Source organism: Phalangium opilio, unplaced genomic scaffold (assembly GCF_054372755.1).
Source record: "Phalangium opilio isolate 3A_F unplaced genomic scaffold, DU_Popi_V2 ptg000505l_1, whole genome shotgun sequence".
NCBI classification, from domain to species: domain Eukaryota; kingdom Metazoa; phylum Arthropoda; class Arachnida; order Opiliones; family Phalangiidae; genus Phalangium; species Phalangium opilio.
In genome coordinates this window covers 775,101-795,711 of record NW_028324239.1, presented here as the reverse complement: position 1 = coordinate 795,711, position 20,611 = coordinate 775,101, and the positions used below count along the sequence as shown (strand labels likewise).

At 47.3% G+C, this 20,611-nt stretch overlaps 9 non-coding genes across 9 annotated transcripts; all 9 read right to left on the bottom strand.

The window, feature by feature from the left end:
- Positions 1-1,372: 1,372 nt before the first annotated feature.
- On the bottom strand, positions 1,373-1,445 carry TRNAN-GUU (transfer RNA asparagine (anticodon GUU)). The gene has a single exon. It is a non-coding gene; the product is annotated as a tRNA-Asn (tRNA).
- Positions 1,446-2,401: 956 nt separating this feature from the next.
- On the bottom strand, positions 2,402-2,474 carry TRNAN-GUU (transfer RNA asparagine (anticodon GUU)). Its single transcript has one exon. It is a non-coding gene; the product is annotated as a tRNA-Asn (tRNA).
- Positions 2,475-5,929: 3,455 nt separating this feature from the next.
- TRNAN-GUU (transfer RNA asparagine (anticodon GUU)) lies at positions 5,930-6,002 on the bottom strand. Its single transcript has one exon. It is a non-coding gene; the product is annotated as a tRNA-Asn (tRNA).
- Positions 6,003-6,960: 958 nt separating this feature from the next.
- Positions 6,961-7,033, bottom strand: TRNAN-GUU (transfer RNA asparagine (anticodon GUU)). Its single transcript has one exon. It is a non-coding gene; the product is annotated as a tRNA-Asn (tRNA).
- Positions 7,034-8,875: 1,842 nt separating this feature from the next.
- TRNAN-GUU (transfer RNA asparagine (anticodon GUU)) lies at positions 8,876-8,948 on the bottom strand. The gene has a single exon. It is a non-coding gene; the product is annotated as a tRNA-Asn (tRNA).
- Positions 8,949-9,465: 517 nt separating this feature from the next.
- Positions 9,466-9,538, bottom strand: TRNAN-GUU (transfer RNA asparagine (anticodon GUU)). The gene has a single exon. It is a non-coding gene; the product is annotated as a tRNA-Asn (tRNA).
- A 1,403-nt stretch (positions 9,539-10,941) lies between these two features.
- Positions 10,942-11,014, bottom strand: TRNAN-GUU (transfer RNA asparagine (anticodon GUU)). Its single transcript has one exon. It is a non-coding gene; the product is annotated as a tRNA-Asn (tRNA).
- A 515-nt stretch (positions 11,015-11,529) lies between these two features.
- TRNAN-GUU (transfer RNA asparagine (anticodon GUU)) lies at positions 11,530-11,602 on the bottom strand. Its single transcript has one exon. It is a non-coding gene; the product is annotated as a tRNA-Asn (tRNA).
- Positions 11,603-14,028: 2,426 nt separating this feature from the next.
- Positions 14,029-14,101, bottom strand: TRNAK-CUU (transfer RNA lysine (anticodon CUU)). The gene has a single exon. It is a non-coding gene; the product is annotated as a tRNA-Lys (tRNA).
- Between the last annotated feature and the right edge of the window lie 6,510 nt (positions 14,102-20,611).

The following is a 20,611-nucleotide window of genomic DNA, read 5'->3' as shown; positions in this document are numbered from 1 at the left end:
TTGTGGAAAAACTCTGACTTTTTACGTTACATTTGAGATCCCATAACACCGCTCCCGTGTGGGCTCGAACCACCAACCTTTCGGTTAACAGCCGAACGCGCAATCCATTGCGCCACGGAAGCCCAAAAAATAAATGTTCGTTAGGTATTGTGGAAAAACTCTGACTTTTTACGTTACATTTGAGATCCCATAACACCGCTCCCGTGTGGGCTCGAACCACCAACCTTTCGGTTAACAGCCGAACGCGCTATCCATTGCGCCACGGAAGCCCAAAAAATAAATGTTCGTCAGGTATTGTGGAAAAACTTTGCCTTTTTACGTTACATTTGAGACTTCACAACACCGCTCCCGGGTGGGCTCGAACCACCAACCTAGTGGTTAACAGCCGAACGCGCTAACCATTGAGCTACGGAAGCTCAGAAATTGAATGGTTGTCAGGTATTGTAGAAAAACTCTGACTTTTTACGTTACATTTGAGATCCCATAACACCGCTCCCGGGTGGGCTCGAACCACCAACCTTTCGGTTAACAGCTGAACGCGCTAACCATTGCGCCACGGAAGCCCAAAAATTAAATGTTCGTTAGGTATTGTGGAAAAACTTTGCCTTTTTACGTTACATTTGAGACTTCACAACACCGCTCCCGGGTGGGCTCGAACCACCAACCTATTGGTTAACAGCCGAACGCGCTAACCATTGAGCCACGGAAGCTCAGAAATTGAATGGTTGTCAGGTATTGTAGAAAAACTCGGACTTTTTACGTTACATTTGAGATCCCATAACACCGCTCCCGGGTGGGCACGAACCACCAACCTTTCGGTTAACAGCTGAACGCGCTAACCATTGCGCCACGGAAGCCCAAAAATTAAATGTTCGTCAGGTATTGTGGAAAAACTCTGACTTTTTACGTTACATTTGAGATCCCATAACACCGCTCCCGGGTGGGCTCGAACCACCAACCTTTTGTTTAACAGCCGAACGCGCTAACCATTGCGCCACAGAAGCCCAAAAATTAAATGTTCGTCAGGTATTGTGGAAAAACTCTGACTTTTTACGTTACATTTGAGATCCCATAACACCGCTCCCGTGTGGGCTCGAACCACCAACCTTTCGGTTAACAGCCGAACGCGCAATCCATTGCGCCACGGAAGCCCAAAAAATAAATGTTCGTTAGGTATTGTGGAAAAACTCGGACTTTTTACGTTACATTTGACATCCCATAACACCGCTCCCGGGTGGGCTCGAACCACCAACCTTTCGTTTAACAGCCGAACGCGCTAACCATTGCGCCACGGAAGCCTAAGAAATAAATGGTCGTCAGGTATTTTGGATAAACTTTGCCTTTTTGCGTTACATTTGAGAACCCATAACACCGCTCCCGGGTGGGCTCGAACCACCGACCTTTCGGTTAACAGCCGAACGCGCTAACCATTGCGCCACGGAAGCCCAAAAATTAAACGTTCGTCAGGTATTGTGGAAAAACTCTGACTTTTTACGTTACATTTGAGATCCCATAACACCGCTACCGGGTGGGCTCGAACCACCAACCTATTGGTTAACAGCCGAACGCGCTAACCATTGAGCCACGGAAGCTCAGAAATTAAATGGTTGTCAGGTATTGTGGAAAAGTTATGACTTTTCACGCTACATCTGAGACCCCACAACACCTCTCGCGGGTGGGCTCGAACCACCAACCTTTCGGTTAACAGCTGAACGCGCTAACCATTGCGCCACGGAAGCCCAAAAATTAAATGTTCGTTAGGTATTGTGGAAAAACTCTGACTTTTTACGTTACATTTGAGATCCCATAACACCGCTCCCGTGTGGGCTCGAACCACCAACCTTTCGGTTAACAGCCGAACGCGCAATCCATTGCGCCACGGAAGCCCAAAAAATAAATGTTCGTCAGGTATTGTGGAAAAACTTTGCCTTTTTACGTTACATGTGAGACTTCACAACACCGCTCCCGGGTGGGCTCGAACCACCAACCTATTGGTTAACAGCCGAACGCGCTAACCATTGAGCCACGGAAGCTCAGAAATTGAATGGTTGTCAGGTATTGTAGAAAAACTCTGACTTTTTACGTTACATTTGAGATCCCATAACACCGCTCCCGGGTGGGCTCGAACCACCAACCTTTCGGTTAACAGCTGAACGCGCTAACCATTGCGCCACGGAAGCCCAAAAATTAAATGTTCGTCAGGTATTGTGGAAAAACTCTGACTTTTTACGTTACATTTGACATCCCATAACACCGCTCCCGGGTGGGCTCGAACCACCAACCTTTCGTTTAACAGCCGAACGCGCTAACCATTGCGCCACGGAAGCCTAAGAAATAAATGGTCGTCAGGTATTTTGGATAAACTTTGCCTTTTTGCGTTACATTTAAGAACCCATAACACCGCTCCCGGGTGGGCTCGAACCACCGACCTTTCGGTTAACAGCCGAACGCGCTAACCATTGCGCCACGGAAGCCCAAAAATTAAACGTTCGTCAGGTATTGTGGAAAAACTCTGACTTTTTACGTTACATTTGAGATCCCATAACACCGCTACCGATTGGGCTCGAACCACCAACCTATTGGTTAACAGCCGAACGCGCTAACCATTGAGCCACGGAAGCTCAGAAATTAAATGGTTGTCAGGTATTGTGGAAAAGTTATGACTTTTCACGCTACATCTGAGACCCCACAACACCTCTCGCGGGTGGGCTCGAACCACCAACCTTTCGGTTAACAGCTGAACGCGCTAACCATTGCGCCACGGAAGCCCAAAAATTAAATGTTCGTTAGGTATTGTGGAAAAACTCTGACTTTTTACGTTACATTTGAGATCCCATAACACCGCTCCCGTGTGGGCTCGAACCACCAACCTTTCGGTTAACAGCCGAACGCGCAATCCATTGCGCCACGGAAGCCCAAAAAATAAATGTTCGTCAGGTATTGTGGAAAAACTTTGCCTTTTTACGTTACATGTGAGACTTCACAACACCGCTCCCGGGTGGGCTCGAACCACCAACCTATTGGTTAACAGCCGAACGCGCTAACCATTGAGCCACGGAAGCTCAGAAATTGAATGGTTGTCAGGTATTGTAGAAAAACTCGGACTTTTTACGTTACATTTGAGATCCCATAACACCGCTCCCGGGTGGGCTCGAACCACCAACCTTTCGGTTAACAGCTGAACGCGCTAACCATTGCGCCACGGAAGCCCAAAAATTAAATGTTCGTCAGGTATTGTAAAAACTCTGACTTTTTACGTTACATTTGACATCCCATAACACCGCTCCCGGGTGGGCTCCAACCACCAACCTTTCGTTTAACAGCCGAACACGCGCTAACCATTGCGCCACGGAAGCCCAAAAAATAAATGTTCGTCAAGTATTGTGGAAAAACTTTGCCTTTTTACGTTACATTTGAGACTTCACAACACCGCTCCCGGGTGGGCTCGAACCACCAACCTTTCGGTTAACAGCCGAACGCGCTATCCATTGTGCCACGGAAGCCCAAAAAATAAATGTTCGTCAGGTATTGTGTAAAAACTTTGCCTTTTTACGTTACATTTGAGACTTCACAACACCGCTCCCGGGTGGGCTCGAACCACCAACCTATTGGTTAACAGCCGAACGCGCTAACCATTGAGCCACGGACGCTCAGAAATTGAATGGTTGTCAGTTATTGTGGAAAAACTTTGCCTTTTTACGTTACATTTGAGACTTCACAACACCGCTCCCGGGTGGGCTCGAACCACCAACCTTTCGGTTAACAGCTGAACGCGCTAACCATTGCGCCACGGAAGCCCAAAAATTAAATGTTCGTTAGGTATTGTGGAAAAACTCTGACTTTTTACGTTACATTTGAGATCCCATAACACCGCTCCCGTGTGGGCTCGAACCACCAACCTTTCGGTTAACAGCCGAACGCGCAATCCATTGCGCCACGGAAGCCCAAAAAATAAATGTTCGTCAGGTATTGTGGAAAAACTTTGCCTTTTTACGTTACATGTGAGACTTCACAACACCGCTCCCGGGTGGGCTCGAACCACCAACCTATTGGTTAACAGCCGAACGCGCTAACCATTGAGCCACGGAAGCTCAGAAATTGAATGGTTGTCAGGTATTGTAGAAAAACTCGGACTTTTTACGTTACATTTGAGATCCCATAACACCGCTCCCGGGTGCGCTCGAACCACCAACCTTTCGGTTAACAGCTGAACGCGCTAACCATTGCGCCACGGAAGCCCAAAAATTAAATGTTCGTCAGGTATTGTAAAAACTCTGACTTTTTACGTTACATTTGACATCCCATAACACCGCTCCCGGGTGGGCTCGAACCACCAACCTTTCGTTTAACAGCCGAACACGCGCTAACCATTGCGCCACGGAAGCCCAAAAAATAAATGTTCGTCAGGTATTGTGGAAAAACTTTGCCTTTTTACGTTACATTTGAGACTTCACAACACCGCTCCCGGGTGCGCTCGAACCACCAACCTTTCGGTTAACAGCCGAACGCGGTATCCATTGCGCCACGGAAGCCCAAAAAATAAATGTTCGTCAGGTATTGTGTAAAAACTTTGCCTTTTTACGTTACATTTGAGACTTCACAACACCGCTCCCGGGTGGGCTCGAACCACCAACCTATTGGTTAACAGCCGAACGCGCTAACCATTGAGCCACGGAAGCTCAGAAATTGAATGGTTGTCAGGTATTGTGGAAAAACTTTGCCTTTTTACGTTACATTTGAGACTTCACAACACCGCTCCCGGGTGGGCTCGAACCACCGACCTTTCGGTTAACAGCCGAACGCACTAACCATTGCGCCACGGAAGCCCAAAAATTAAATGTTCGTCAGGTATTGTGGAAGAACTCTGACTTTTTACGTTACATTTGAGATCCCATAACACCGCTACCGGGTGGGCTCGAACCACCAATCTATTGGTTAACAGCCGAGCGCGCTAACCATTGAGCCACGGAAGCTCAGAAATTAAATGGTTGTCAGGTATTGTGGAAAAGTTATGACTTTTCACGCTACATATGAGACCCCACAACACCTCTCCCGGGTGGGCTCGAACCACCAACCTTTCGGTTAACAGCTAAACGCGCTAAAAAATGCGCCACGTAAGCCCAAAAATTAAATGTTCGTCAGGTATTGTGGAAAAACTCTGACTTTTTACGTTACATTTAAGACCCCACAACACCTCTCCCGGGTGGGCTTGAACCACCAACCTTTCGGTTAACAGCTGAACGCGCTAACCATTGCGCAACGGAAGCCCAAAAATTAAATGTTCGTCAGGTATTGTGGTAAAACTTTGGCTTTTTACGTTACATTTGAGAACCCATAACACCGCTCCCGGGTGGGCTCGAACCACCAACCTTTCGTTTAACAGCCGAACGCGCTAACCATTGCGCCACGGAAGCCCAAACAATAAATGTTCGTCAGGTATTGTGGAAAAACTATGCCTTTTTACGTTACATTTGAGACTTCACAACACCGCTCCCGGGTGGGCTCGAACCACCGACCTTTCGGTTAACAGCCGAACGCACTAACCATTGCGCCACGGAAGCCCAAAAATTAAATGTTCGTCAGGTATTGTGGAAAAACTCTGACTTTTTACGTTACATTTGAGATCCCATAACACCGCTACCGGGTGGGCTCGAACCACCAATCTATTGGTTAACAGCCGAGCGCGCTAACCATTGAGCCACGGAAGCTCAGAAATTAAATGGTTGTCAGGTATTGTGGAAAAGTTATGACTTTTCACGCTACATATGAGACCCCACAACACCTCTCCCGGGTGGGCTCGAACCACCAACCTTTCGGTTAACAGCTGAACGCGCTAACCAATGCGCCACGGAAGCCCAAAAATTAAATGTTCGTCAGGTATTGTGTAAAAACTTTGCCTTTTTACGTTACATTTGAGACTTCACAACACCGCTCCCGGGTGGGCTCGAACCACCGACCTTTCGGTTAACAGCCGAACGCGCTAACCATTGCGCCACGGAAGCCCAAAAATTAAATGTTCGTCAGGTATTGTGGAAAAACTCTGACTTTTTACGTTACATTTGAGACTTCACAACACCGCTCCCGGGTGGGCTCGAACCACCGACCTTTCGGTTAACAGCCGAACGCACTAACCATTGCGCCACGGAAGCCCAAAAATTAAATGTTCGTCAGGTATTGTGGAAAAACTCTGACTTTTTACGTTACATTTGAGATCCCATAACACCGCTACCGGGTGGGCTCGAACCACCAATCTATTGGTTAACAGCCGAGCGCGCTAACCATTGAGCCACGGAAGCTCAGAAATTAAATGGTTGTCAGGTATTGTGGAAAAGTTATGACTTTTCACGCTACATATGAGACCCCACAACACCTCTCCCGGGTGGGCTCGAACCACCAACCTTTCGGTTAACAGCTGAACGCGCTAACCAATGCGCCACGGAAGCCCAAAAATTAAATGTTCGTCAGGTATTGTGGAAAAACTCTGACTTTTTCCGTTACATTTGACATCCCATAACACCGCTCCCGGGTGGGCTCGAACCACCAACCTTTCGTTTAACAGCCGAACACGCGCTAATCATTGCGCCACGGAAGCCCAAAAAATAAATGTTCGTCAGGTATTGTGGAAAAACTTTGCCTTTTTACGTTACATTTGAGACTTCACAACACCGCTCCCGGGTGGGCTCGAACCACCAACCTTTCGGTTAACAGCCGAACGCGCTATCCATTGCGCCACGGAAGCCCAAAAAATAAATGTTCGTCAGGTATTGTGTAAAAACTTTGCCTTTTTACGTTACATTTGAGACTTCACAACACCGCTCCCGGGTGGGCTCGAACCACCAACCTATTGGTTAACAGCCGAACGCGCTAACCATTGAGCCACGGAAGCTCAGAAATTGAATGGTTGTCAGGTATTGTGGAAAAACTTTGCCTTTTTACGTTACATTTGAGACTTCACAACACCGCTCCCGGGTGGGCTCGAACCACCGACCTTTCGGTTAACAGCCGAACGCGCTAACCATTGCGCCACGGAAGCCCAAAAATTAAATGTTCGTCAGGTATTGTGGAAAAACTCTGACTTTTTACGTTACATTTGACATCCCATAACACCGCTCCCGGGTGGGCTCGAACCACCAACCTTTCGTTTAACAGCCGAACACGCGCTAACCATTGCGCCACGGAAGCCCAAAAAATAAATGTTCGTCAGGTATTGTGGAAAAACTTTGCCTATTTACGTTACATTTGAGACTTCACAACACCGCTCCCGGGTGGGCTCGAACCACCAACCTTTCGGTTAACAGCCGAACGCGCTATCCATTGCGCCACGGAAGCCCAAAAAATAAATGTTCGTCAGGTATTGTGGAAGAACTCTGACTTTTTACGTTACATTTGAGATCCCATAACACCGCTACCGGGTGGGCTCGAACCACCAATCTATTGGTTAACAGCCGAGCGCGCTAACCATTGAGCCACGGAAGCTCAGAAATTAAATGGTTGTCAGGTATTGTGGAAAAGTTATGACTTTTCACGCTACATATGAGACCCCACAACACCTCTCCCGGGTGGGCTCGAACCACCAACCTTTCGGTTAACAGCTAAACGCGCTAAAAAATGCGCCACGTAAGCCCAAAAATTAAATGTTCGTCAGGTATTGTGGAAAAACTCTGACTTTTTACGTTACATTTAAGACCCCACAACACCTCTCCCGGGTGGGCTTGAACCACCAACCTTTCGGTTAACAGCTGAACGCGCTAACCATTGCGCAACGGAAGCCCAAAAATTAAATGTTCGTCAGGTATTGTGGTAAAACTTTGGCTTTTTACGTTACATTTGAGAACCCATAACACCGCTCCCGGGTGGGCTCGAACCACCAACCTTTCGTTTAACAGCCGAACGCGCTAACCATTGCGCCACGGAAGCCCAAAAATTAAATGTTCGTCAGGTATTGTGGAAAAACTCTGACTTTTTACGTTACATTTGAGACTTCACAACACCGCTCCCGGGTGGGCTCGAACCACCGACCTTTCGGTTAACAGCCGAACGCACTAACCATTGCGCCACGGAAGCCCAAAAATTAAATGTTCGTCAGGTATTGTGGAAAAACTCTGACTTTTTACGTTACATTTGAGATCCCATAACACCGCTACCGGGTGGGCTCGAACCACCAATCTATTGGTTAACAGCCGAGCGCGCTAACCATTGAGCCACGGAAGCTCAGAAATTAAATGGTTGTCAGGTATTGTGGAAAAGTTATGACTTTTCACGCTACATATGAGACCCCACAACACCTCTCCCGGGTGGGCTCGAACCACCAACCTTTCGGTTAACAGCTGAACGCGCTAACCAATGCGCCACGGAAGCCCAAAAATTAAATGTTCGTCAGGTATTGTGGAAAAACTCTGACTTTTTCCGTTACATTTGACATCCCATAACACCGCTCCCGGGTGGGCTCGAACCACCAACCTTTCGTTTAACAGCCGAACACGCGCTAACCATTGCGCCACGGAAGCCCAAAAAATAAATGTTCGTCAGGTATTGTGGAAAAACTTTGCCTTTTTACGTTACATTTGAGACTTCACAACACCGCTCCCGGGTGGGCTCGAACCACCAACCTTTCGGTTAACAGCCGAACGCGCTATCCATTGCGCCACGGAAGCCCAAAAAATAAATGTTCGTCAGGTATTGTGTAAAAACTTTGCCTTTTTACGTTACATTTGAGACTTCACAACACCGCTCCCGGGTGGGCTCGAACCACCAACCTATTGGTTAACAGCCGAACGCGCTAACCATTGAGCCACGGAAGCTCAGAAATTGAATGGTTGTCAGGTATTGTGGAAAAACTTTGCCTTTTTACGTTACATTTGAGACTTCACAACACCGCTCCCGGGTGGGCTCGAACCACCGACCTTTCGGTTAACAGCCGAACGCGCTAACCATTGCGCCACGGAAGCCCAAAAATTAAATGTTCGTCAGGTATTGTGGAAAAACTCTGACTTTTTACGTTACATTTGACATCCCATAACACCGCTCCCGGGTGGGCTCGAACCACCAACCTTTCGTTTAACAGCCGAACACGCGCTAACCATTGCGCCACGGAAGCCCAAAAAATAAATGTTCGTCAGGTATTGTGGAAAAACTTTGCCTATTTACGTTACATTTGAGACTTCACAACACCGCTCCCGGGTGGGCTCGAACCACCAACCTTTCGGTTAACAGCCGAACGCGCTATCCATTGCGCCACGGAAGCCCAAAAAATAAATGTTCGTCAGGTATTGTGTAAAAACTTTGCCTTTTTACGTTACATTTGAGACTTCACAACACCGCTCCTGGGTGGGCTCGAACCACCAACCTATTGGTTAACAGCCGAACGCGCTAACCATTGAGCCACGGAAGCTCAGAAATTGAATGGTTGTCAGGTATTGTGGAAAAACTTTGCCTTTTTACGTTACATTTGAGACTTCACAACATCGCTCCCGGGTGGGCTCGAACCACCGACCTTTCGGTTAACAGCCGAACGCGCTAACCATTGCGCCACGGAAGCCCAAAAATTAAATGTTCGTCAGGTATTGTGGAAAAACTCTGACTTTTTACGTTACATTTGACATCCCATAACACCGCTCCCGGGTGGGCTCGAACCACCAACCTTTCGTTTAACAGCCGAACACGCGCTAACCATTGCGCCACGGAAGCCCAAAAAATAAATGTTCGTCAGGTATTGTGGAAAAACTATGCCTTTTTACGTTACATTTGAGACTTCACAACACCGCTCCCGGGTGGGCTCGAACCACCGACCTTTCGGTTAACAGCCGAACGCACTAACCATTGCGCCACGGAAGCCCAAAAATTAAATGTTCGTCAGGTATTGTGGAAAAACTCTGACTTTTTACGTTACATTTGAGATCCCATAACACCGCTACCGGGTGGGCTCGAACCACCAATCTATTGGTTAACAGCCGAGCGCGCTAACCATTGAGCCACGGAAGCTCAGAAATTAAATGGTTGTCAGGTATTGTGGAAAAGTTATGACTTTTCACGCTACATATGAGACCCCACAACACCTCTCCCGGGTGGGCTCGAACCACCAACCTTTCGTTTAACAGCCGAACACGCGCTAACCATTGCGCCACGGAAGCCCAAAAAATAAATGTTCGTCAGGTATTGTGGAAAAACTTTGCCTTTTTACGTTACATTTGAGACTTCACAACACCGCTCCCGGGTGGGCTCGAACCACCAACCTATTGGTTAACAGCCGAACGCGCTAACCATTGAGCCACGGAAGCTCAGAAATTGAATGGTTGTCAGGTATTGTGGAAAAACTTTGCCTTTTTACGTTACATTTGAGACTTCACAACACCGCTCCCGGGTGGGCTCGAACCACCAACCTTTCGGTTAACAGCTGAACGCGCTAACCAATGCGCCACGGAAGCCCAAAAATTAAATGTTCGTCAGGTATTGTGGAAAAACTCTGACTTTTTCCGTTACATTTGACATCCCATAACACCGCTCCCGGGTGGGCTCGAACCACCAACCTTTCGTTTAACAGCCGAACACGCGCTAACCATTGCGCCACGGAAGCCCAAAAAATAAATGTTCGTCAGGTATTGTGGAAAAACTTTGCCTTTTTACGTTACATTTGAGACTTCACAACACCGCTCCCGGGAGGGCTCGAACCACCAACCTTTCGGTTAACAGCCGAACGCGGTATCCATTGCGCCACGGAAGCCCAAAAAATAAATGTTCGTCAGGTATTGTGTAAAAACTTTGCCTTTTTACGTTACATTTGAGACTTCACAACACCGCTCCCGGGTGGGCTCGAACCACCAACCTATTGGTTAACAGCCGAACGCGCTAACCATTGAGCCACGGAAGCTCAGAAATTGAATGGTTGTCAGGTATTGTGGAAAAACTTTGCCTTTTTACGTTACATAAGAGACTTCACAACACCGCTCCCGGGTGGGCTCGAACCACCGACCTTTCGGTTAACAGCCGAACGCGCTAACCATTGCGCCACGGAAGCCCAAAAATTAAATGTTCGTCAGGTATTGTGGAAAAACTCTGACTTTTTACGTTACATTTGACATCCCATAACACCGCTCCCGGGTGGGCTCGAACCACCAATCTATTGGTTAACAGCCGAGCGCGCTAACCATTGAGCCACGGAAGCTCAGAAATTAAATGGTTGTCAGGTATTGTGGAAAAGTTATGACTTTTCACGCTACATATGAGACCCCACAACACCTCTCCCGGGTGGGCTCGAACCACCAACCTTTCGGTTAACAGCTGAACGCGCTAACCAATGCGCCACGGAAGCCCAAAAATTAAATGTTCGTCAGGTATTGTGTAAAAACTTTGCCTTTTTACGTTACATTTGAGACTTCACAACACCGCTCCCGGGTGGGCTCGAACCACCAACCTATTGGTTAACAGCCGAACGCGCTAACCATTGAGCCACGGAAGCTCAGAAATTGAATGGTTGTCAGGTATTGTGGAAAAACTTTGTCTTTTTACGTTACATTTGAGACTTCACAACACCGCTCCCGGGTGGGCTCGAACCACCGACCTTTCGGTTAACAGCCGAACGCGCTAACCATTGCGCCACGGAAGCCCAAAAATTAAATGTTCGTCAGGTATTGTGGAAAAACTCTGACTTTTTACGTTACATTTGAGACTTCACAACACCGCTCCCGGGTGGGCTCGAACCACCGACCTTTCGGTTAACAGCCGAACGCACTAACCATTGCGCCACGGAAGCCCAAAAATTAAATGTTCGTCAGGTATTGTGGAAAAACTCTGACTTTTTACGTTACATTTGAGATCCCATAACACCGCTACCGGGTGGGCTCGAACCACCAATCTATTGGTTAACAGCCGAGCGCGCTAACCATTGAGCCACGGAAGCTCAGAAATTAAATGGTTGTCAGGTATTGTGGAAAAGTTATGACTTTTCACGCTACATATGAGACCCCACAACACCTCTCCCGGGTGGGCTCGAACCACCAACCTTTCGGTTAACAGCTAAACGCGCTAAAAAATGCGCCACGTAAGCCCAAAAATTAAATGTTCGTCAGGTATTGTGGAAAAACTCTGACTTTTTACGTTACATTTAAGACCCCACAACACCTCTCCCGGGTGGGCTTGAACCACCAACCTTTCGGTTAACAGCTGAACGCGCTAACCATTGCGCAACGGAAGCCCAAAAATTAAATGTTCGTCAGGTATTGTGGTAAAACTTTGGCTTTTTACGTTACATTTGAGAACCCATAACACCGCTCCCGGGTGGGCTCGAACCACCAACCTTTCGTTTAACAGCCGAACGCGCTAACCATTGCGCCACGGAAGCCCAAACAATAAATGTTAGTCAGGTATTGTGGAAAAACTATGCCTTTTTACGTTACATTTGAGACTTCACAACACCGCTCCCGGGTGGGCTCGAACCACCGACCTTTCGGTTAACAGCCGAACGCACTAACCATTGCGCCACGGAAGCCCAAAAATTAAATGTTCGTCAGGTATTGTGGAAAAACTCTGACTTTTTACGTTACATTTGAGATCCCATAACACCGCTACCGGGTGGGCTCGAACCACCAATCTATTGGTTAACAGCCGAGCGCGCTAACCATTGAGCCACGGAAGCTCAGAAATTAAATGGTTGTCAGGTATTGTGGAAAAGTTATGACTTTTCACGCTACATATGAGACCCCACAACACCTCTCCCGGGTGGGCTCGAACCACCAACTTTTCGGTTAACAGCTAAACGCGCTAAAAAATGCGCCACGTAAGCCCAAAAATTAAATGTTCGTCAGGTATTGTGGAAAAACTCTGACTTTTTACGTTACATTTAAGACCCCACAACACCTCTCCCGGGTGGGCTCGAACCACCAACCTTTCGGTTAACAGCTGAACGCGCTAACCATTGCGCCACGGAAGCCCAAAAATTAAATGTTCGTCAGGTATTGTGGTAAAACTTTGGCTTTTTACGTTACATTTGAGAACCCATAACACCGCTCCCGGGTGGGCTCGAACCACCAACCTTTCGTTTAACAGCCGAACGCGCTAACCATTGCGCCACGGAAGCCCAAACAATAAATGGTCGTCAGGTATTGTGGAAAAACTCTGACTTTTTACGTTACATTTGAGATCCCTTAACACCGCTACCGGGTGGGCTCGAACCACCAACCTATTGGTTAACAGCCGAACGCGCTAACCATTGAGCCACGGAAGCTCAGAAATTAAATGGTTGTCAGGTATTGTGGAAAAGTTATGACTTTTCACGCTACATCTGAGACCCCATAACACCGCTTCCGGGTGGGCTCGAACCACCAATCTATTGGTTAACAGCCGAGCGCGCTAACCATTGAGCCACGGAAGCTCAGAAATTAAATGGTTGTCAGGTATTGTGGAAAAGTTATGACTTTTCACGCTACATATGAGACCCCACAACACCTCTCCCGGGTGGGCTCGAACCACCAACCTTTCGGTTAACAGCTAAACGCGCTAAAAAATGCGCCACGGAAGCTCAAAAATTAAATGTTCGTCAGGTATTGTGGAAAAACTCAGACTTTTTACGTTACATTTGAGACCCCACAACACCTCTCCCGGGTGGACTCGAACCACCAACCTTTCGGTTAACAGCTGAACGCGCTAACCATTGCGCCACGGAAGCCCAAAAATTAAATGTTCGTCAGGTATTGTGGAAAAACTCTGACTTTTTACGTTACATTCGAGATCCCATAACACCGCTCCCGGGTGGGCTTGAACCACCAACCTATTGGATAACAGCCGAACGCGCTAACCATTGAGCCACGGAAGCTCAGAAATTGAATGGTTGTCAGGTATTGTGGAAAAACTCTGACTTTTTACGTTACACTTGAGATCCCATAACACCGCTTCCGGGTGGGCTCGAACAACCAACCTCTCGGTTAACAGCTGAATGCGCTAACCATTGCGCCACGGAAGCCCAAAAATTAAATGTTCGTTAGGTATTGTGGAAAAACTCTGACTTTGTACGTTACATTTGAGATCCCATAACACAGCTCCCGTGTGGGCTCGAACCATTAACCTTTCGGTTAAGAGCCGAACGCGCAATCCATTGCGCCACGGAAGCCCAAAAAATAAATGTTCGTTAGGTATTGTGGAAAAACTCTGACTTTTTACGTTACATTTGAGATCCCATAACACCGCTCCCGTGTGGGCTCGAACCTATTGGTTAACAGCCGAACGCTCTAACCATTGAGCCACGGAAGCTCAGAAATTAAATGGTTGTCAGGTATTGTGAAAAAGTTATGACTTTTCACGCTACATCTGAGACTCCACAACACCTCTCCCGGGTGGGCTCGAACCACCAACCTTTTGATTAACATCCGAACGCGCTAACCATGGAGCCAAAGAAGCTTAGAAATGAAATGGTCTTCAGCTATTGTGGAAAAACTCTGACTTTTTACCTTACATTTGAGATCCCATAACACCACTTCCGGGTGGGCTCGAACCACCAACTTTTTGCTTAACAGCCGAACGCGCTAACCATTGCGCCACGGAAGCCCAAAAATTAAAAGGTCGTCAGGTATTGTGGAAAAACTTTGGCTTTTTACGTTACATTTGAGATCCCACAACACGACTCCCGGGTGGGCTCGAACCACCAACCTATTGGTTAACAGCCGAACGCGATAACCATTGCGCCACGGAAGCCCAAAAAATAAATGTTCGTCAGGTATTGTGGAAAAACTTTGGCTTTTTACGATTTATTTGAGACTTCACAACACCGCTCCCGGGTGGGCTCGAACCACCAACCTTTCGGTTAACAGCCGAACGCGCTAACCATTGAGCCAAGGAATCTCAGAAATTAAATGGTTGTCAGGTATTGTGGAAAAACTTTGGCTTTTTACGTTACATTTGAGATCCCACAACACCGCTCCCGGTTAGGCTCGAACCACCAACCTATTGGTTAACAGCCAAACGCGCTAACCATTGAGCCACGTAAGCTCAGAAATTAAATGGTTGTCACGTATTGTGGAAAAGTTATGACTTTTCACGCTACATCTGAGACACCACAACACCGCGCCCGGGTGTGCTCGAACCACCAACCTTTTGATTGATAGCTAAACGCGCTAACCATTGCGCTACGGAAGCCCAAAAAATAAATGGTCGTCAGGTATTGTGGAAAAACTCTGACTTTTTACGTTGCATTTGAGATCCCACAACACCAATCCCGGGTGGGCTCGAACGACCAACCTATTGGTTAACAGCCGAACGCGGTAACCATTGCGCCACGGAAGCCCAAAAAATAAATGGTCGTCAGGTATTGTGGACAAACTTTGGCTTTTTACGTTACATTTGAGACTTCACAACACCGCTCCCGGGTGGGCTCGAACCACCAACCTTTCGGTTAACAGCCGAACGCGCTAACCATTGAGCCAAGGAATCTCAGAAATTAAATGGTTGTCAGGTATTGTGGAAAAACTTTGGCTTTTTACGTTACATTTGAGATCCCACAACACCGCTCCCGGTTAGGCTCGAACCACCAACCTATTGGTTAACAGCCAAACGCGCTAACCATTGAGCCACGTAAGCTCAGAAATTAAATGGTTGTCACGTATTGTGGAAAAGTTATGACTTTTCACGCTACATCTGAGACACCACAACACCGCGCCCGGGTGTGCTCGAACCACCAACCTTTTGATTGATAGCTAAACGCGCTAACCATTGCGCTACGGAAGCCCAAAAAATAAATGGTCGTCAGGTATTGTGGAAAAACTCTGACTTTTTACGTTACATTTGAGATCCCACAACACCAATCCCGGGTGGGCTCGAACCACAAACCTATTGGTTAACAGCCGAACGCGGTAACCATTGCGCCACGGAAGCCCAAAAAATAAATGGTCGTCAGGTATTGTGGACAAACTTTGGCTTTTTACGTTACATTTGAGACTTCACAACACCGCTCCCGGGTGGGCTCGAACCACCAACCTTTCGGTTAACAGCCGAACGCGCTAACCATTGAGCCAAGGAATCTCAGACATTAAATGGTTGTCAGGTATTGTGGAAAAACTTTGGCTTTTTACGTTACATTTGAGATCCCACAACACCGCTCCCGGTTAGGCTCGAACCACCAACCTATTGGTTAACAGCCAAACGCGCTAACCATTGAGCCACGTAAGCTCAGAAATTAAATGGTTGTCACGTATTGTGGAAAAGTTATGACTTTTCACGCTACATCTGAGACACCACAACACCGCGCCCGGGTGTGCTCGAACCACCAACCTTTTGATTGGTAGCTAAACGCGCTAACCATTGCGCTACGGAAGCCCAAAAAATAAATGGTCGTCAGGTATTGTGGAAAAACTCTGACTTTTTACGTTACATTTGAGATCCCACAACACCAATCCCGGGTGGGCTCGAACCACCAACCTATTGGTTAACAGCCGAACGCGGTAACCATTGCGCCACGGAAGCCCAAAAAATAAATGGTCGTCAGGTATTGTGGACAAACTTTGGCTTTTTACGTTACATTTGAGACTTCACAACACCGCTCCCGGGTGGGCTCGAACCACCAACCTTTCGGTTAACAGCCGAACGTGCTAACCATTGAGCCACGGAATCTCAGAAATTATATGGTTGTCAGGTATTGTGGAAAAACTTTGGCTTTTTACGCTCCATCTGAGACTCCACAACACCTCTCCCGGGTGAGCTCGAACCACCAACCTTTCGGTTAACAGCCGAACGCGCTAACCATTGCGCTACGGAAGCCCAAAAAATAAATGGTCGTCAGGTATTGTGGAAAAACTCTGACTTTTTACGTTACATTTGAGATCCCATAACACCGCTCCCGTGTGGGCTCGAACCTATTGGTTAACAGCCGAACGCTCTAACCATTGAGCCACGGAAGCTCAGAAATTAAATGGTTGTCAGGTATTGTGGAAAAGTTATGACTTTTCACGCTACATCTGAGACTCCACAACACCTCACCCGGGTGGGCTCGAACCACCAACCTTTTGTTTAACATCCGAACGCGCTAACCATGGAGCCAAAGAAGCTCAGAAATGAAATGGTCTTCAGCTATTGTGGAAAAACTCTGACTTTTTACCTTACATTTGAGATCCCATAACACCACTCCCGGGTGGGCTCGAACCACCAACTTTTTGGTTAACAGCCGAACGCGCTAACCATTGCGCCACGGAAGCCCAAAAATTAAAAGGTCGTCAGGTATTGTGGAAAAACTTTGGCTTTTTACGTTACATTTGAGATCCCACAACACGACTCCCGGGTGGGCTCGAACCACCAACCTATTGGTTAACAGCCGAACGCGATAACCATTGCGCCACGGAAGCCCAAAAAATAAATGGTCGTCAGGTATTGTGGAAAAACTTTGGCTTTTTACGTTACATTTGAGACTTCACAACACCGCTCCCGGGTGGGCTCGAACCACCAACCTTTCGGTTAACAGCCGAACGCGCTAACCATTGAGCCACATAATCTCAGAAATTAAATGGTTGTCAGGTATTGTGGAAAAACTTTGGCTTTTTACGTTACATTTGAGATCCCACAACACCTCTCCCGGGTGGGCTCGAACCACCAACCTTTCGGTTAACAGCCGAACGCGCTAACCATTGCGCTACGGAAGCCCAAAAAATAAATGGTCGTCAGGTATTGTGGAAAAACTTTGGCTTTTTACGTTACATTTGAGACTTCACAACACCGCTCCCGGGTGGGCTCGAACCACCAACCTTTCGGTTAACAGCCGAACGCGCTAACCATTGAGCCAAGGAATCTCAGAAATTAAATGGTTGTCAGGTATTGTGGAAAAATTTTGGCTTTTTACGTTACATTTGAGATACCACAACACCGCTCCCGGTTAGGCTCGAACCACCAACCTATTGGTTAACAGCCAAACGCGCTAACCATTGAGCCACGTAAGCTCAGAAATTAAATGGTTGTCACGTATTGTGGAAAAGTTATGACTTTTCACGCTACATCTGAGACACCACAACACCGCGCCCGGGTGTGCTCGAACCACCAACCTTTTGATTGATAGCTAAACGCGCTAACCATTGCGCTACGGAAGCCCAAAAAATAAATGGTCGTCAGGTATTGTGGAAAAACTCTGACTTTTTACGTTACATTTGAGATCCCACAACACCAATCCCGGGTGGGCTCGAACCACCAACCTATTGGTTAACAGCCGAACGCGGTAACCATTGCGCCACGGAAGCCCAAAAAATAAACGGTCGTCAGGTATTGTGGACAAACTTTGGCTTTTTACGTTACATTTGAGACTTCACAACACCGCTCCCGGGTGGGCTCGAACCACCAACCTTTCGGTTAACAGCCGAACGTGCTAACCATTGAGCCACGGAATCTCAGAAATTAAATGGTTGTCAGGTATTGTGGAAAAACTTTGGCTTTTTACGCTCCATCTGAGACTCCACAACACCTCTCCCGGGTGAGCTCGAACCACCAACCTTTCGGTTAACAGCCGAACGCGCTAACCATTGCGCTACGGAAGCCCAAAAAATAAATGGTCGTCAGGTATTGTGGAAAAACTCTGACTTTTTACGTTACATTTGAGATCCCATAACACCGCTCCCGTGTGGGCTCGAACCTATTGGTTAACAGCCGAACGCTCTAACCATTGAGCCACGGAAGCTCAGAAATTAAATGGTTGTCAGGTATTGTGGAAAAGTTATGACTTTTCACGCTACATCTGAGACTCCACAACACCTCACCCGGGTGGGCTCGAACCACCAACCTTTTGTTTAACATCCGAACGCGCTAACCATGGAGCCAAAGAAGCTCAGAAATGAAATGGTCTTCAGCTATTGTGGAAAAACTCTGAATTTTTAACTTACATTTGAGATCCCATAACACCACTCCCGGGTGGGCTCGAACCACCAACTTTTTGGTTAACAGCCGAACGCGCTAACCATTGCGCCACGGAAGCCCAAAAATTAAAAGGTCGTCAGGTATTGTGGAAAAACTTTGGCTTTTTACGTTACATTTGAGATCCCACAACACGACTCCCGGGTGGGCTCGAACCACCAACCTATTGGTTAACAGCCGAACGCGATAACCATTGCGCCACGGAAGCCCAAAAAATAAATGGTCGTCAGGTATTGTGGAAAAACTTTGGCTTTTTACGTTACATTTGAGATCCCACAACACCTCTCCCGGGTGGGCTCGAACCACCAACCTTTCGGTTAACAGCCGAACGCGCTAACCATTGCGCTACGGAAGCCCAAAAAATAAATGGTCGTCAGGAATTGTGGAAAAACTTTGGCTTTTTACGTTACATTTGAGACTTCACAACACCGCTCCCGGGTGGGCTCGAACCACCAACCTTTCGGTTAACAGCCGAACGCGCTAACCATTGAGCCAAGGAATCTCAGAAATTAAATGGTTGTCAGGTATTGTGGAAAAACTTTGGCTTTTTACGTTACATTTGAGATACCACAACACCGCTCCCGGTTAGGCTCGAACCACCAACCTATTGGTTAACAGCCAAACGCGCTAACCATTGAGCCACGTAAGCTCAGAAATTAAATGGTTGTCACGTATTGTGGAAAAGTTATGACTTTTCACGCTACATCTGAGACACCACAACACCGCGCCCGGGTGTGCTCGAACCACCAACCTTTTGATTGATAGCTAAACGCGCTAACCATTGCGCTACGGAAGCCCAAAAAATAAATGGTCGTCAGGTATTGTGGAAAAACTCTGACTTTTTACGTTACATTTGAGATCCCACAACACCAATCCCGGGTGGGCTCGAACCACCAACCTATTGGTTAACAGCCGAACGCGGTAACCATTGCGCCACGGAAGCCCAAAAAATAAATGGTCGTCAGGTATTGTGGACAAACTTTGGCTTTTTACGTTACATTTGAGACTTCACAACACCGCTCCCGGGTGGGCTCGAACCACCAACCTTTCGGTTAACAGCCGAACGTGCTAACCATTGAGCCACGGAATCTCAGAAATTAAATGGTTGTCAGGTATTGTGGAAAAACTTTGGCTTTTTACGCTCCATCTGAGACTCCACAACACCTCTCCCGGGTGAGCTCGAACCACCAACCTTTCGGTTAACAGCCGAACGCGCTAACCATTGCGCTACGGAAGCCCAAAAAATAAATGGTCGTCAGGTATTGTGGAAAAACTCTGACTTTTTACGTTACATTTGAGATCCCATAACACCGCTCCCGTGTGGGCTCGAACCTATTGGTTAACAGCCGAACGCTCTAACCATTGAGCCACGGAAGCTCAGAAATTAAATGGTTGTCAGGTATTGTGGAAAAGTTATGACTTTTCACGCTACATCTGAGACTCCACAACACCTCACCCGGGTGGGCTCGAACCACCAACCTTTTGTTTAACATCCGAACGCGCTAACCATGGAGCCAAAGAAGCTCAGAAATGAAATGGTCTTCAGCTATTGTGGAAAAACTCTGACTTTTTACCTTACATTTGAGATCCCATAACACCACTCCCGGGTGGGCTCGAACCACCAACTTTTTGGTTAACAGCCGAACGCGCTAACCATTGCGCCACGGAAGCCCAAAAATTAAAAGGTCGTCAGGTATTGTGGAAAAACTTTGGCTTTTTACGTTACATTTGAGATCCCACA